Source organism: Eschrichtius robustus, chromosome 12 (assembly GCF_028021215.1).
Source record: "Eschrichtius robustus isolate mEscRob2 chromosome 12, mEscRob2.pri, whole genome shotgun sequence".
Lineage (NCBI taxonomy): Eukaryota > Metazoa > Chordata > Mammalia > Artiodactyla > Eschrichtiidae > Eschrichtius > Eschrichtius robustus.
In genome coordinates, this window is record NC_090835.1 from 51,872,669 (window position 1) to 51,891,380 (window position 18,712).

At 46.4% G+C, this 18,712-nt stretch overlaps 1 pseudogene; it reads left to right on the forward strand.

Annotated features, from left to right (window-relative positions):
* The first annotated feature begins 9,665 nt into the window (after positions 1–9,665).
* LOC137774037 (embryonic polyadenylate-binding protein 2-like) lies at positions 9,666–14,257 on the forward strand (annotated as a pseudogene).
* The last annotated feature ends 4,455 nt before the right edge of the window (positions 14,258–18,712 follow it).

Sequence of the window (18,712 nt, forward strand, 5' to 3'; positions counted from 1 at the left end):
ATATATTTGACAAATCCAATAGCATTAGACAGCATATAAGTTCCAGTTTGGGTTTGAACCCATTCACGTGAAGGTTTGGGAATATTTCTTGGTGGAGGAGGAGGCGGTAGGGATGCAGTTGAAATGCATGGTTAGGCTTTGGGGGACGGGAACTTGACCGTAGCAGCTATTCACGATAGTTTGGGATTCACTCATCAGGCACTACCAAGCTCCTTTTATTTACAATCCTCCTTTAATTCCTTCCTACCCTCCAAACATCTCAATCCATCCTCTTTCACAAAGAAACTGATTGTAAGGTCCTGCCCTCTTTTCACGGAGGAGAAAGGAAAAAAATCATATTATTTCCTGCTCGGAGATTTATCGGAAATCCTAGAAGACAAAATTACATCCAAGATCAGTCAAAACCTCAAACAAAGCAAAGAAGCAGATTGCAGGGCTGAGGCCTGGAGGGAGCTCTGCTTGCCGTCTGGGGAACAGAGGGGACTCAAAGGCCAGGAAGCCCCACCAGGGCCCCCATCCCTGGTTCTGAAGGGGCTGTACATTCTGTCCAGGGCCGCCTCTCTGTGACACTGTTAATTTTCTTCACCTTGCTGTGATTCATGGTTCCTGATGTGTTTCTGTGGTCTTTTCTCACCACCTTTCCCTCAGCAGTGATGTCAGTGATAGAAATGAGGAGTTAAGAACATGCCTATTTGAAATAAGCTGAGGATGGTCTTGGTGGGTTGTCAAAGAATGGCAACTAGCAGCTAAGTGCCGTGTCCTTCCTCTGTCGTTTTCCTTAACTCGGTAACGAATAAATTAGGCTGCTTTGGGATTTTCTCTTTTCATTTTCAATTACAAGTAGCTGAAGCCTAAAATGTCACAAATACAAAAATAACATCTCTTTACATTTTGCCACTGAAAGGCATTTCAGAGGGAGAACTCTATGTTCTGTTTGTCTACATGTGTTTAGCTTACATCATTCTTTCCCACCCATGTCCTGCTGGTATAATCCCTGATTTCTTTCCTGTCTCTCTGGTTTTGCTCGCTTTTCCATCTTCTGCAGGATTTTTCCTCTCTCAACTTCCCTCTCTCCTCTGGTTCTAAACCTGCCCACCAGTCTCCCAGCACCACAGCCTTTAACCCAGGAGTGCCCACCACCTTGTGCATGGGACCCAGGTTCCTTAGATTATGAGATCTTCTAGCTCTCAAACCTGCCCTGTCAATCTCTGGGCTGATGCCTGGCCTACAGTTGCTGGAGCTGGGGCTCGGGTGACTGAGGACCTGGGCCCAGCTCCAACGCCATCATTTATCCGTGAGCGGACAGGAGCAGATCAATGGCTTTGATCCTGTTGCCTTGTCTACACAATGTGAGTGACACATCTCAGGGGTGCAGAGGGGACCAACAAGATGATTTGTGAGAAAGCACATCAAAGGGTCTGGAAAGCACTAAACAGATGCTGACTCTGGTTTTCTTTCACCAAATGTCTGGCCCTGATCTCTCTCACTCAGAGATTTCCTGCAAGGCTTTTTAAGACAATCCAACAGGACACCTGCTTCTAGAATAAGGCTCTGGCTGATGCCTAGAGGACTTAACCCTGGCCTCTCAGCAACTGTGTGGCTCTGAGGAAGCGCTGATTCTCCCAGGGCCTCAGCTTCCTCATCCATACAGTATGGGTAACAAACACCTCCCAGTCTTTCTCGCAAGTTACCAGGAGGATCAATGAACATTTTTTGAAATCATAAATGTTATAGAAATGAAAGGGATTATTGTTTCTTTTTTTTTAAGTTTTTTTGATGTGGACCATTTTTAAAGTCTTTATTGACTTTGTTACAATATTGCTTCTGTTTTATGTTTTTCGGTTTTTTGGCCACTAGGCATGTGGGATCTTAGCTCTCCGACCAGGGATCAAACCCCCCCTGCATTGGAAGGTGAAGTCTTAACCACTGGACCACCAGGGAAGTCCCCATTATTGTTTCTTAATTTGTAAAAAGGAAGCAGTGCTTGGCTTCAGCTCAAAAAATTTTCCCATGACCTCCTGCCTTTCCTTATGGAAAATCTGACTCTTAGAAGATTTCTCCTAAGAAATCTCACTCATTCATTCATTCATTCACTCATTCAGTCATTCACTCATTCAGTCAATCAATCCATCAACAAAAATTTCCTGGGACTTCCCTGGTGGCGCAGTGGTTAAGAATCCGCCTGCCAGTGCAGGGGACACAGGTTGGAGCCCTGCTCCGGGAAGATCCCACATGCCACAGAGCAACTAAGCCCGTGCACCACAACTACTGAGTCTGCGCTCTAGAGCCCGCGAGCCACAACTACTGAAGCCCGCACACCTACAGCCTGTGCTCCGCAACAATAGAAGCCACAGCAATGAGAAGCCCGCGCACCAAAACGAAGAGTAGCCCCCCTTGCCACAAGTAGAGGAAGCCCGCGCGCAGCAACGAAGACCCAACGCGGCCAAAAATTAATTAATTAAAAACAAAAACAAAAACTTCCTGAACACCTCCAATGGGCCAAGACCCTCCGCCAGGCACTGGGCATCAAAGTTGAATGAGACAGAGTGCCCACTATCAAGACTCGTGGGAGACAGACAGGTACCAGCTGAGATGGACCTTGATGGAGCAGGACAGGAATCTACAGAAGCACAGAGGAAGGGGGCCAACTCCATAAGCCCTCTCTGGTCCAGAGGGTCCTGGTGTGAAAAATAAGGGGCTTGAACGAGACAAGCCCTAGGCTCATGAAGATTAAAAAAAATAGGGTTCTAAGACTCAGGACACCTGTATGCTCTAGTCCAACTGAGATACCATACACATTGAAACATTCTCTCTCTCTCTCTCTCACACACTCACACACACACACACACACACACACACACAGGCACAGCCCCCTTGCTGTGGGAAGGGATATGGCACATAATTCATAACCAGGCACATTCCATCTAGCTCCCCCCACTCTTTTGCTCATGGCTGAGGGCACTGCAGGGGTTTTCTGGATGAAGCTCGAAGAAATCCAGGTTGGGCCAGCCTGGCACAAAGCGGCTGAAGTTAGTATGGAGGCTATCCCAGGTTCAGGAGGTGGCTCCGGAGCTACTTTTAGACTTTTCAATATGCAGAGCTGTTGCTTCACAATTTCCATTAACCCCTCTGAGGTTTTAGCTGTCAGATTAATTTCCCAGGTCTCCAAGGAATGCTGGACCTTTATTAACCCCGTTGGACCATTTTCTTTGGGGGTTCTTTTCTCTGTATGTGGAAAACACTCGACATCTTCATAGATCTGCTCAATTTACCTTGTGCTTCTTCAGCCAGAAAAGTCAAAAAGAGCTTCCAGATTTTAAGACTCCTAAGCACCCTTCCCCAAACACCTTTCAGAGCAAACAAACTCACCATGGGGGCGTGCAATTAGGAGAAATGAAGCATGATCCATGTATAAGCACGGTGTCTACATACACAAATGGTAATATGTATGACTTCATAAGTATTTATGTAATCAAACCACAAAAAAGACTATCTGTATATATGTGCCACATCTTCTTTATCCATTCATCTACCGATGGACACTTAGCACAGGGAGATCAGCTCAGTGCTTTGTGACCACCTAGAGGGGTGGGATAGGGAGTGTGGGAGGGAGGGAGATGCAAGAGGGAGGAGATATGGGGATGTATGTATATGTATAGCTGATTCACTCTGTTATACAGCAGAAACTAACACACCATTGTAAAGCAATTATACTCCAATAAAGATGTTAAAAAAAAAAAAAAAAGACTATCTGTGTGACCTGAGTTCCAGTTCTAGTTCTGCTGCCAACTATCTACATGACCTTGGGCTCAGCTTTCTATCTCTTTGGGCTTAAGTCACCTTTTGTATCGAATAAGGGAGTTGGACTAAATCAGTGATTTTCAAAATTTTGAGCAGCAGAATTCTTTCTTGAGACCAATGAGATTGTAGAGGTGCTCAGTGCATAAAAGAGATGTTCCAATATATAAGGGAGGTGCTCCAGTGGGTCATGCAGGTCCTGAGTCCCACCTGGTGGGCCTCTCTTATCCCCATCCTGGAGCCCTTTGGGATCGCTGGAGCACAGCTTGAAACCCCTGAACTGAATGAGTGTTAAATCCTTACCAAATCCCAAGCTGTGTTATTCTCATTGCCAAGTTCTTGCCTCCACTGGCCCAGCCACCATCTTAGGCTGTTCCTCTGTTTTAAACAGTTCAGATCTACACGCAAAACCTTCCTGACAGAAACTCATAACGGCCACTTCACTTACGGTGACCCTGCACGACTCAGTGAGGTTCCCTCACCTCACAGCACTGGAGCAGAAGTGACCCACTTCACAGGAAGATGCCGTCAAGTGGGGAGACTGGACAAATGGCTTGAGATCTGCAGTGATAATCCAGACCTCCCAGCACACACAGAGCACCTCTCAAAAACAGGGGTTCACCCCACGGCCACCAGGCACTAGCAGAGAACGCAGAGACAAAGGTGAGTCCTCAGAGGAAGTCACCTCCACTGGGAGACATCCAGCTCTGAGTATCAGTAACTCGATGGGAGAACCTGGCAGCTGTGGGCAGGGCAGAGTGAGCGCCATCCTGAGGGCCAGGGCCTGAAACCCAACCATCCTAGACGGGGAGGGGACACTTTACCTTCCATCCCAAGGGTGTGGCTCACAGATGAGAGCCTCCAAAACTCTGGGGGTTCATTGATCCCTGTAGACAGTACCCTTGGTCAGGAAATCGATTTCAGGAAGTGTCTGCAGGCTCCACTGACTGTTCCACCAGGCAGACAAGTTCCCACAGGACCTGATGAGGAGAGACAGCAACTCATCCTCTCCTTCAACAAATACTAAATGCCTACCATGAGCCCTGAAATGCACCAGGAATTAAGCAATAAGCAAGACAACTATTCCCTGCAAAGCCACCAAATCCAACAGACGTTTATCAGTCTTTATGTCATGGAACTTTCAGCATTTGACATAACTGACCACCCCCTTCATGGATCACTGGTTTTCCATGGATTTTACAGACAAAACTCATTTTCCCACCTACCTGCCAGGCCTCTCTTCCAGCCCTTCTCAGCCTATCCTCCTCTGCTTGGCCCAAGACCCTATCCTAGCATCCTAAGCACTCTCTTCCTCTTGATTTAGACCAAGGGTCTTAACCTGGGGTCCCCAGGCCCCTAGGGGGTCAGTGAACTTGGATGTGAAAAAAACTGCATCTTCATTTTCACTTTCCTCTTACTGACATTTAGCAATTCCTTCAATTATGAATGCAAACAACAAACCACAGCAATATTAGCAGGACCTGTCACCTCGTCCCCAAGAAAAATTCCAGGGATCTTCATCCCACACAGCAGCTGTAGCAGACTTCTCGAAATCTGTATTCATCACTACTTTACAATTATAGTAATTATTAGAACTGCCACTGGGTATTGTTATTTAATGAGTTAATAAAGAAGCATCTATACTTCTATATCACAAATTTATTTTTAGTATTTTGATAACTGTATTTCAACATAATTGGTTTCCATTGTTATCTTATACATTTTATCTCACACATTTAAAATCATAGGCATTCCCAGACTACCAAAGTTATCCAAGGCACACAAAAAACGAAGAGCTGCCGCCCTTCATATGCCGCCCCATAGAGGGTCTTATGTATGACTGCAGCTTTAGTTATGACCACCCCACATATATCTTCAGCTCAGACCCCTCCTCTGAACTCCAAACCTGTAAAACTGCCTGCTCAAGAGAAACCTTTGACTATCTCCAAGTTACCCTAAACTCATCATGTTCAAAGCCAAGTTCATGGTATCCCCCAACCCAGCAGAGAACACCCAGCCTAACTCCCCAGGCTTGTGCTGTAACAGTGTCCAGTCCTCTGTCTCTGCCCTCCAGCCTCCCTTGTCAGTCCTTTGTACCCCACATTCTCCCTCCCACCAGAAATGGGGTCACAGCTGTCTCACTCCACCCCCTCCACCCTCCACCTCTGCCTAATTGACACTTACTTTCCACATCTCAGCCCACAGCAAAACCTTCCCTGCCCTCCTACCTGTCAAATTGCCCCATGGCATCATGTAACCCTTCTTTGTAGAACTACCTCCACTGCAATTTTACTTTTGCTTTGGTAATTACTTCTTAATGTTGGTGTCCCCATCTGATTACAAATTCCCTGAGAAAGGAATTGGGTCTATTTTTATCACCACCCATATCCCCAGCACCTTAGCACAATGCCTAGCACAGAACCGGCATTCAATAAACATTCGGTAAATAGATGAGTTAATTAATTAAAGTCCATGGAGTCTACAGTCTAGGAGAAAACAGATATGACACAAACATTCAAAATAATATTTAATTCCAACTGTCGTAAGTGCTACTGAGAAAAGAATGATGTGCACTGCAAATTTATAACTGGAGAACCTGATCTACTTAGTCCAGATTAGTCCACGAAGATTTTCCCAAAAAAGCAACATGTGAGCTGAGACCTGAAAGTTGACGACCAATTGTCCAGCTGAATGAAGGAACAGCATTTCAGGCAAAAGGATCAGCACGTGTGTAGTCTCGGGAGTGGGAAGAGCTGGGCAGATTCAAGGGACTGAAAGGAGGCCTTTGGAGCTGGAATGCCAAGAAGGAGAGGACAGGGACCAAATCACAAAGAATTATATAGGCCAGGGTAAGGGTTTGGGGCTGTGGTGGGTTGCAAAAGTGGCTACAGTTATTCCCCTACCAGGGTCTAGCCCCTTTGCAATGTGATTTTGCAGCTCCTCCCATCAAGAAGTGGAATCCACCTCCCCATCCCTTGAATCTGACCTGGACTTTTCTCTTGATTGAGCCAAAAGAATGCAGAGGAAGCGATATGCCAGTTCTGAGCCTGGGCCTCTAGATGCCTTGAGCCTCTACTCTCTCTTTCTCTTAGAACACTTCCCAGATGCTGAAGCAGGAGAGATTATGCGGAACAAAGCCCAGCGACCCAAGCTGAGTCCCTCCTAGACCAGCCAGTTCCCAGCTGACCCTAGAATCAGGAGTCAGCCCAGACAAGCCCAGAAGAAACACCCTGGCGAGTCCAGACCAAGTTACCAATCATAAGCCATAAATGCCTGTTAGTATCTATGTTTGGCATCATTTGTTAGGCAGCAAAACCTAACTGATATCACAGCTTATACTGAGATCCATGGGACGCCTTTGAAGGGATTTAACAGCTGAGTGACAGGGTGAGATGTGCCTTTGTAAGAACTACTCTGGCTGCTGTGTGAACATTGGGTGGAGAAGGGGAGGACTAACTCAGAGACCAATTAGTGAGTGCTGCTGCCACCGAGGGGGAGGGGATGCCGCCCTGGCCTAGGAGGTGTCAGTGATGTGATGAGAAGTGGACGGGCAAGGGAGCGCTTTGAGAAGTGATAGCCACAGGACTTGGTGACTGATTCAGTGCTGTAGGTAATGAGAGGGGATGACGCCTCTGTTTCTGCTTGAGCAGCTGGGAGGACAATTGTATTAGTCAGGCTTCTCTAGAGAAACAGAATTCATAGAATGTGTATAGAGAGAGAGAGAGAGAGAGAGAGATTTATTTTAAGGAATTGGCTCATGCAATTATGGGGGCTGCAGTACAGGTCTGCAGTGTGGGTGGGCAGGCTTGGGACCCGCGAGAGCCAACGGTGCAGATAAAGCCCAAAGCAGTCGGCTGGAGGATTTTTTTTACTTAGGGAAGGGTCCGTCCTTTTGTTCTACTCAGGCCTTCAGCTGGTTGGATGGGGCCCACCCACATTACGGAGGGCAATCTGCTTTACTCTACCAATTAAAATGTTAATCTCATCCAAAAACACCCTTGGAGAAACATCCAGAATAACGATTGGCCAAATATCTGGGAACCCTGTGACCCAGTCAAGTTGGTACATAAAATTAACCATCACACTGGTGCTGCCAGTTACTGAAATGGGGAGGCTGCAGGAGCAGGCTCATGAGCTAAGGTGCCAAGCTCAGGAAGCACGAGGCTCAACGGACAGAGGCTGCTGTGGCCGGGACCAAGGCAACCCAGGGAAGCCAGAGTAGTGAGGCTGCTTGCTTCCACCCTTGCAGTCATTCCATCACTAGATCCTGATGTGACCCTAACAGCTGAGCAGCCATTGAAGAGACCACGGCGAAGCAGACGGCACAGCCCGCACCCCGGCAGATCTTGACAGTCTAGTTAGAGGAGAAAAGTGGAACTCAAGGACACTGGACCCCAGCTGGACTCATGGAAGAGATCCTGGGGCCGCCCTTCCAAAGCAGGCCCCCACTGCAGCCGTGGGCCCTGCAGCGGGCAGCCCGACTCCATGACTGCCCTGCCTCGTGGCCTGTGGGCCTGTGCGCTGCACACAAGGCCCTCCAGGGTCTGGGGCCTAACAGCCTGCCTCTCCAGACTCACCTTCCCTCACTCTGCCCTTCCAGGAAAAGACACCCGGAAAAGGGCAGTGGTTAGGAGCACGGGCTTTGCTTTAAGGCTGTCTGGGAGCAAACAAAGGGCTCCCTGGTAAAGGGCTTCAATCCCTTAACCATTCCCCAGTGTCCTCTTCTGTGAGGTGGGGATAAAACAGGACAGACTTGCATGTGTGGAGAATTAAGTGAAATAATGCTTAGCACAGTATCTGGCGCTTAGTGAGTATGCAGGGAGTGTTAACTACTATTGTTAGATTCTTGCTGGCATCACTATCATCACTATGGGCTTTAAGGTCCAACAAGCCTGGTCCACTCCTTACTAACTACTAATTAATGATGAATCCTGGCTACGTCACTTAACCTCACTGTGCCCCAGGCCCCAAACTGTGAGATGGGACAATGGTTCTTCCTTCTCAGGGATACTGTGAGGACTAAAAGAGACGGAGCATTGAAAACACTGAGAACCTTCCCCTCCCTGGTGCTTGGTAAGTGAGCAGTACACTTTAACCTGCAGCAGCAGCACAGGGTACGGTAGTTCTCAAAGTGCGCCATGCTGCTTGGCTCCCCTGTGGCTTTTCTGTTCGGACACCCCTGGCCATCGGCCAAGCATCATTCATCTCGTGAAGCCTGCTCAAGCCCCTACTCCCCTAGAAGCTTCCCGGATATCTGCCTCGGCCCAAGCATCTTCTCCTGGGTATACCTGCTGGCAAGGATATGCCTCTATCACTTCCCATGTCTCTTCACATCGAGGGCACCTGCTTACATGTCTGCTTACATGTCTGGACACTGCGGGACCTCCGGAGCCCAACACGGGGCCTGGTACGCAGCAGAAGTTCTGTAAATGCTGGTAACACTGAACCAACTTGGCAAGAGAACATTCTGGATTCATAAGAGGTCTGCAGCTGCAGGTCCACAGCCCCTCAGACCTGTGGGTCTCTGAGAAAGGCAGGGAGACACCGAGACTTCAGGGAGGTAGCCTCTGTGCCATCTTCTCCCTACCACCCCACACTCTCTCTTTCCTCCAGCCTCCCCTGGAGCACCCCCCACCCCAAGAGAGCAAGAGGAAAGCCACAAAGAAGGGAGAGGAAATGCCTCAGGCCTTCTCTCCTGCTAAGAGGCCTGAGTTTGCAGGTTCCCTACGGCCCCAGCCCAATCCTTAATGAGTTGGCAAGAAAAGATGCCTCGGCCCAGTTTGCTGGTCCTGCCAGAGTCAAAAAATGCTAACCGGCATCGCTCTGCTCCACAAGGCAGGAGGGTCACGCTGGGCCTGCCACGTTAGATGACACGCCAGCAGCCTGGGACTCGTGTGAACCTGGCCACACCTTCATGCCTCCTGCACTCCCGGTAATTGGACAGGGCTCTCCAGCAGGCCCCGTCCCCAGGGCTAATGGTCTCACAGCCTGGTCCCGCCGACGGCTCTGTGCACTCTCCCCAGAATTGTCTGCGAAAAGCTCTCAGGGCTCCCCTCCACCGTTAATTCAAAGCTCCTCATGTCCACACAGACCCTGGGAGGTGGGTCTGGAAGCTGCAGCCTTCACACCAGAAGCCCCCCACCTGTCCTATTAACTGTCTCGTCAGAGCTACTGCACGCGGGAAGGAGCCGTGGGCTGGATGGCAGGGAGCAGAGAGATATTCGCTGTTTTCCTGAGAAACCTCACACAAAAGGGGAACTGTTCATTCACTCATGTATTCTTTGGAAATTTACCAAGCGCCCACTATATGTGGGGTTCTGCGTTAGATGCTAGACTCCCAGTGGTGAGCAAAGCAAACACGATCCCTTTTCTCCCCGGTGGGGTCCGCATGCTGCTGCTGGGGCCAGATTTGAATCAAGGAATCACAAAAACAAAAGCTTGGTTCTACTCTGCGAAGCTGCTACGGACTTCAGAGTGACAGCCTGTGTCCTACCCTACAGGACAAGGGACCCAGACTGAGTCGGGGGCTCGGGATTAATCATCTCCAGAGATGCTTAAAAGGCATGTAATGAAATTACATACATTCTTAGGATGATTTCATTCTTAATAAAAAGAGGAATTTTTTGAGAATTCCCTGGCAGTCCCATGGTTAGGACTCCACGCTTCTGCTGACAAGGGCCCGTGTTCAATCCCTGGTCGGGGAACTAAGATCCCATAAGCCACATGGCATGGGCACCCCCTGCCCACAAAACAAGAGGAACTTTTTTACAGATTATCTTACAAACGTTTAGAAACAGTTAGTTCTCCCCAGGTTTCATCCTTTTCTTTCTACAGTAATCAAACACCTGAATATTAGCTGGGTACTTGGCTACCTAGAATAAAATTACATTCTCCCAGCTAAGTGTGACTATGTAACCAAGTTCCACACAATGGGATATAAAGCAGAAATGGTCTGAGCAACTTCCTGGACGTATACTTACAGGGAAAGAGAATGTCCCTTTTATTCCCTTCTCTACTTCCTGCTGCTGGAAAAGTGGTCATGACTCCTGGAGCTGGAGCAGCTGCCTCGGACCACAAGTGGAAAAGGAACATTGTAGATGACAGAACAACAACAGTTCATTCTAATTTAAACAGAATTTGGTACCTGCAGGTGGGGAGCCTCAGATAGCAAAGCATAAATGAGACGCTGTCCAAGTGGAGCCGCTGGGACAGCCGATGGCAAAGGTGCAGACATGATATCTCATCATATCTAAGGTGCACATTATTTGCCCATTTTAACATTTCTGAAATTGATTTGCATCTTATAACTGAGGGCACATTACAATCGCCACGGGCCATTTTTTACATTTTAACATTGTTGAGTAAGAGGTACCCAGCAATTACTAACATCTCACATAAAATATGGCATCACAAGCTGGTCATATGATGACTTGTTATTCCACACAGAGCTACTGGTTAAACCATCACTCATGGTACCTTGGAAGACGGACAACCTTCCAATGAAGGTGAAGCATTGGGGAAAATTCCAAATTTTGATGGACTTTAGCTGTCTTTTTCTTTCCTTCCACCCAACATTACAAGAGAGATTAACTCAGTCTAAAGCCAGCCAGTCACAAACACAGATGGAAGAGGACATAATTCTGCTAGGAGAGGTACTTTCTGTCTGTGGCTAGCAATCTAAGTTGCCTGGAAGTCAGTACATTTATGGCCTTGAACAATAAAAGACAAGGAAGAAAGTTGCCCACAGGCAGAGCTGGGGATTTCAGAGGACAATGACTTTTTCCCAGAGAGCAGAAAGAGGTGGTCCAAATGGACTAACCAGTGAAATGTGTTCTACAGCCAGAAAAGGGAATATTTGTCATAGCCCAGTGTAATTTCTGCCATGGACCAATGTCTATCATATCTCCCATTTTCCCTTTTCAACATGGAGTTCCTGTTGTGATTAACCTGTGTCCACTGAGTTACTACATATTGGCCATGCTGTGATTAGATCATTTCCCTTTTAGTTTAAAGACCACCAGATCAAGGGAAGACTATCTTTTTGGGAGGATGGGTGGGAGGTGCTCTGAGGAAACAGCCTGCTTTCTGTCGGTCCTCAGATATCTCCACCTAGTGAGTCTGTATGACTTGTGCTGTGACATTCAGAGCCAAACCTCTTCAATAAAGAGTTGAATATTTTATATATTTGTAAAAAGTTTAAAAGTTTTAATTATTTTGGTTCCTAGCATATATTGTTCCCTCCATGACACAATTAACCTCAATAATGAATTTTATTTTTTTAAAAACAAAACAACTCAACAAAATAAATTATGATTCTAAATTTGATCTTCTCATACTGTGGACTGAAAAAAACTTAATCTCTTATAAAATAAAGATAGGACCAGCTGACAATTTCTGAAAAACAAATCAAGGGAAGACTATCCTGATCTGATGGACAGGACTAAGCATCACCCACAGATCCTGGCTGTTCACCCAGAAGCTGACCCAAGTGGGACTCTGTTCCCATTAGGGGGTGGGGATGTGCTACATAGGGAAAAGGTACACACACAGATACTCGGCTAGCCCAAAGAATTGGCTATACCGAAGGTTACTAATGATGGATGCTTACCTAATGTAATAGCTATATATCCATATCTATTTTTTAAACCAGCCTTCCCAGTTTAATGGGAAAACACAAGAAGCACTCCCATTAAAGCCAGGAACAAAATAAGAACGTCCACTATCACCCTTATTATTTACAATGGTTCTGGAAATACTAATCAAAGCAATCAACAATAAGCAGAAATATAAAGTATAAAAAAATTTAAAAGTGAAGGCAAAGTTATTTGTAGTTGGTATGATTATCAACCAATAAAAGTCCAAGACAATAAAAAAATTTTGTAGGCTGGCTGGATCCAAAATTAATATAAAGAATTTAATAGCCAGTTAGAGTTATCAAGGAAGAAAATATCTCATTTATAGTAACCAAGAAGGATAAAACATACAGAAATAACCTAAGATGTGCAAAATCGATGTGAAGAAAATTTAAATTACCCCTGAGGGATGTACACCAAAAAACGACTTGCATTAATGGGAAGATGTGCCATATTCTTAAATAGGAAATACCTCATATGCAAAAAACAAAACAAACAAAAAACCCAAGCAAACTTTTTTAAGAAAAGTCTCCTTTTAAAAGCAATGTGCAGGGGCTTCCCTGGTGGCGCAGTGGTTAAGAATCCGCCTGCCAATTCAGGGAACAAGGGTTCGAGCCCTGGTCCAGGATGATCCCACATGCCGCAGAGCAACTAAGCCCGTGAGACACAACTGCTGAGCCTGCGCTCCAGAGCCCACGAGCCACTACTGAAGCCTGCACGCCTAGATCCCGTGCTCCGCAACAAAAGAAGCCACCGCAAGGAGAAACCCGCGCACCGCAACAAAGAGTAGCTCCAGCGGCAGCTCGCGGCAGCTCGCGGCAGCTCGCGGCAGCTCGCGGCAGCTCGCGGCAGCTCGCGGCAGCTCGCGAAAACCCAAGCACAGCAACGAAGACCCAACGCAGCCAAAAATAAATAAATAAAATAAATAAATTTTTTTAAAACTTTAAAAATTAAAAAATAAATAAAAGCAATGTGAGGGCGTGGAGGCGAGCACTGAGGCCTGGCCTATCTCCCCTCCTGCCCCGGCCGCCATGTGGCCCTTCCTCAGCCGCGCTCGCTTCCCGCACACCACCGAGGCCTGACCCCGGAGGGCTTCCAGACCCCGAGGCCCAGGGCGGGGGGCCTGGTGCCGGGCCGGGAAGACCCCTCTGGGCCCCAGGGCTAGAGACAGGGAGGAGGAGGAGACAGGGGAAGCGGGGAAAGAAGACGAGGAAGACGCGGGCTTCCTGCCGTCTCTCTTGGAGAGGGAGGACCTGGCCGAGTGCCCGGTACCGGACCGGGAGCTGGAGGCCATGAAACTGGAGCTGTGGGCCATGGAGCAGGCCCAGGGCCCAGAGGGGGAAGAGGAAGACGCCGGGGCCCTGCTGGCCGGGCAGCTGCTGAGCCCCGAGCCAGACACCCCCATGGAGACGGTGGAGGCCGACCACAGATCCATCTACATGGGCAGTGGGGGCTACGGGGGCACGGCCCAGGAGCTGGAGGCCTGTTTCAACCACTGCGGGGAGATACCCCAGGTGGCCATCCTGTGCGACAAGCTCTCCCGACACACCAAGGGCTATGCCTGCATAGAGTTTGCCACCAAGAGCTCGGCCCAAGCCGCCGTGGAGCTGAACAAGAGCGTCTTTTGAGGCCGGGTCACCAAGGTGCTGCCCAAAAGAAACAACTTACCAGGGACCAGCTCCACGGACCCCGGGGGCCTTCAGGGACACCCAGGCGCCAGGGGGGGACCCTCCGCCCACAGCAGCCTCCAGGGTAGGGCCCGTGTCGGACCACGAGGGCGGAACCTGGGGCGTGGAAGATTCTCCCCGTGGTATTCACCGTACTGAAGGGAGGACCCGATTTTGAGAGTGAGGCTGCAGCTGGGTCGAGTGTAAACACCTGTGCTCCTCGTAGGACCATTTACTCTGCGCAGAATCGCTGCCCCGCCCCCTTCGCTCGGCGCGAGGACGGCTCAGAACGCACGGCGGAAGCCCCCGGTCACGAAACAGTGCACGGGGTGGGCCTGGCACCGGGGCTAGTGGGGGCTTTGGAGGGCACCGGGCAAAGCTGCGGCCAGGTGAGGCCCAGGCGGCTCTGGGTATGCTCCCGGTCGACCAACGCCTTTTATAGAAAAGTAGAATCCTGTGTCTTAATGGTTATTTTTTTAAAACAAGCAATGTGAAAATGGAAATAGACCCACAGACACAGAAACCAAAGGGGAAAGGGGGGGAGGGATAAATTAGGTGCTTGGGATTAACATACACTACTATATATAAAATAGATAACCAACAAGCACCTGCTGTAGAGCACTGGGAACTATACCCAATATTTTGTAATAACCTATAATGGAAAAGAATCTGAAAAAGTATATATATGTGTGTGTGTATGTATACATGTCTGTGTAACTGAATCACTGTGCTGTACACCTGAAACTAACACAACACTAAATCAACGATACTTCAATAAAAAAATAAAATAAAATAAAAGCAATGTGAGAGGACTGCCAGATATTAAGATATATTACAATACTACAGTAATTAAGTTAATATGGTGCTGTCACATGAAAGGACAGATAGATGAAAGGAACAGAATTTAAAGCCCCCAAAGATATCCATCAATAAATGTGTGTATAAATAGATAAACATTTAACATATGATAAAGATGATATTTTGAATCAGTAAGAAAAAGATTTTTTTCAGCAAAATAAAATAATGTTAGGAAAACTAAATAGCCAGATAACAAGGCTGCCACACATTGCAAATATTTTTTCCTAATTTGTTGTTGGTCTTTTTACTTTGTATGTGGTGTTTTTTTGCAGTGCAGTTGTTTTTTATTTCTATTTTGCTTTATGTAGTCAAATACATCAATCTCTTTTACTATGACTTCTGGGAAAGTCTTGCCCATTTTGAGATTAAAACTATTTTCATATTTTCTACTAATACTTTATGACCTTATTTTTTTAATACTTAAATATTTGCTCCATCTAGATCTTATCTTAATGGAAGATGTGACGTGAGGCCAAGTTTATTTCTCCTAGTGTGATTTCTCAGAAAACCAAGGTGTGTTCAGAAAAGAAAAGTGATTCTTCCTCTGCTTCGAGGACAAGAACCTGCTCCCAACTGCAGAGAATCAAACAGCCTGCACTGGTCAAAGCCACCTCTTCAGCTCTAATCCTGAGAATCTTCACAATAAAACCAGTGGCTGCACTGCCTCCAAGATAAAGGTCAAAGGCAGGCTGAAAGCACTTCGACCTTGCCCTGCTTTTCAGTGCAATCTCCCTCTGGCTGGCTCCCTGCCCCAGAGCACCCTCATTCATTATCTGGATGAAATGCCTTGTGCATACTGGGATTCACTCTTCACCACATTCCTTGTCTGGCTAACTCATTTTTCAAATCTAAAGTCAGTCATTACAGGGAATTCCCTGGCGGTCGGCACTTCTGCTGCAGGGGGCACGGGTTCAGTCCCTGGTTGGGGAACTAAGATCCCACAAGCTTTGCGGCGTGGCCAATAAATAAAATGTAAAAAAAAAAGTCAGTCATTACCTACCCCTGAGCTGCCTTGCCTTACATAAGACACACACACACACACACACACACACACACACATTCCCCGCCCACATCTCTCCCTCTGGGCCACAGGCACATGCCCCAGACCCCTCCACACACATCACTACCAAAGCAGAAGCCACATTCCACATTGTGCTGTCCACTACTGTGTATCTTCCCTGCTGGACTCCAGACAAATGTGCCCCCTGCTTCTGCCCTCCCCCCACCTAGTGCAGAGGGACGCTGAATGAATGACTCCAGAATGAGTGAAGATTCCCATCCTGCTCCCTTAGTAAGTATTTTTCTAATGCCGAGAATGGTAAAATCATCAGGAAGAATGTGATGTTCATAGCAGTGATATATGTAATGTCCAGAGTAATGCACACTATAAATGCTTCATTTCTAACAGAGTGATACTCAGTCCGCCATTCTGGTATACAACAGCATGGTAGTTTTTGCAAAAATGGCCCAAATTATGCTCTTCCCTGTATCCATACCTGTTTTCAGTGTGATTTTACAGCATCTTCCATACAGAGGTGGAGTCCTTGAGGCTGACCTTGGAACTTGCTTTAGCCAAAAGCGTGGCAGAAGCCACACTGTTCCCATTCCAAGCCCAGACCTCAGGAGTCCTTGCATGTTTTTTGCTTTTCTTGGAACTCCATCCAGCCATGTGAAAAGTTCCATCTAGCCTTCTGGAAGATGAAATACGTACGGTCAAGTCATCTCCATCACACCAGGTGACCCTGCAGCACCCAGTAGCAGACTGTCTAACTGACCAGCAGCAAACCACAGGCATACAACTAACCCTAGTCAGGACGAGTAGAATCACCCAAACCCCAGCACAAATTGCTGACCCACAGAATCATGAGCTAAGCATACTGCTTTTTTTTTAAGTCACTAAGTTTTGGAATGGCTTACTATAGCAAAAGCTAGTTTACAACTGGTTATTGAATTGTTGCAGTCCTTCCATATCAGTTAGTAAATATCCACTACCAAATTTGCCACCACCAACAAATGGACGCCTGACCACTCTACACCCAGCAACAAGAGCTAATGCCAGGTCCAGCAGGGGCCTTCAGTACATGCTCTGTTTCTATAGCCTGATCTCTTCTGACTAATCGATGTTAATGAGGTATCAGTTGTTAAATATTTTTCAAATAACTCTGATCAAAGGGGAATGACTAAGTGAGCTATAGCATATCAGAATATTACATTGTCACTAAAAATAACCATATGAACTGTCAGTCCATAAAACCCTGTCTATAAAATACTGTTAAATGGAAAAGAACAGATCACTACCAATTGGTATGCACCCACTGTAATAACATCAAATGTCTATGTACACAATGACAAAAATGAGAATTGAAATTATAGTACCAAGAGCTTGGTGTTTTTGTTCTCTGTAGTTATTTTATTCTAGTGCATAATAAGACAAAAACAACTCTAATCTTTCTAAGTAGAATGCATTTGGAAACTTGTCTTCTTGGAATTGAATTTTCTCAGAGCAAAGTCCTGACATTGAGTAGAATGCATTAAGAAAAAACTATTTCGTTTCCTATAGGCAATATATCCTAAATGTCTACTTAGATTTCTAACTTACTTTTAAAAGCTAAAAAGTCACAAAATGAAAACAAGGTCAATGTGTTCTAGAATAGATCTTGCTTATTTAAGCAAATACTAATTCACGTGTGGATAACTTTGCTCCATCAGCTTCTCTCCCCCATCCCAACATGGACAACAGCCCTGTGTTTACCAAATCAGCCCTCAAAATTCTTGTGATGCAAAATCTAGAGGATGAGTATACCAGACATTGGCAACTTCTTACCCAATATCTCTTCTTCCCGTCTTTATTAACAGGACCCTGATTTTTTTTCCCAGGGTTGCAAGGTGACAGTTATACTTACTTCCCCAGGATCCCTTGCAGCTAGTGATGGCCATGTGGTCATTTCTGGCCAGTGGGATGTAAGTATCAATCTACTGGATGAGGCTTCAGGGAAAGTAATTGTTTTCCCAATATAAAGAAACCATTCAGATAAAGAGACAAAGAAGATGTGGTACATATATACAATGGAATACTACTCAGCCATCAAAAAGAATGAAGTAATGTCATCTGCAGCAACATGGATGGACCTAGAGATTACCATGCTAAGTGAAGTAAGTCAGACAGAGAAAGACAGATATCATATGATAACACAGGTAGAATCTGAAGTATGACACAATGAACTTATTTACAAAACAGAAACAGACTCACTGACATAGAAAACAAGCTTAGGGTTACCAAATGGGAAAGGGGGTGGGGGAGGGATAAAATAGGAGTTTGGAACTAGCAGGTACCAACTACTATATATAAAATACATAAACAACAAGGTCCTACTGTATAGCACAGGGAACTTTATTCAATAGCCTGTAATAAACCATATTGGAAAAGAATATATATATTCATATATATATTCATATATATATATGAATAACTTTACTGTACACCAGAAACTAATGCAACATTGTCGCCAACTATACTTCAATTAAAAAAATTTTTTTTTTAAATAAAGAAACTATTCATCAGGCACATGTCTTCTGCCTTTGTCCATTTCCCCTCTTCTGGCCTGGAATGCAAACACGATGCCTACAGACGCAGCAGCCATCTGTGAGAATGAAGAAAGCTACACAGCATAAATGGCAGAGCAGAAAAGCAGAAGGACCTGCTGGACCAGCTGTGGAGCACCTTGCTATGGACTTTTCTGGGGGGAGAAAAAGAAA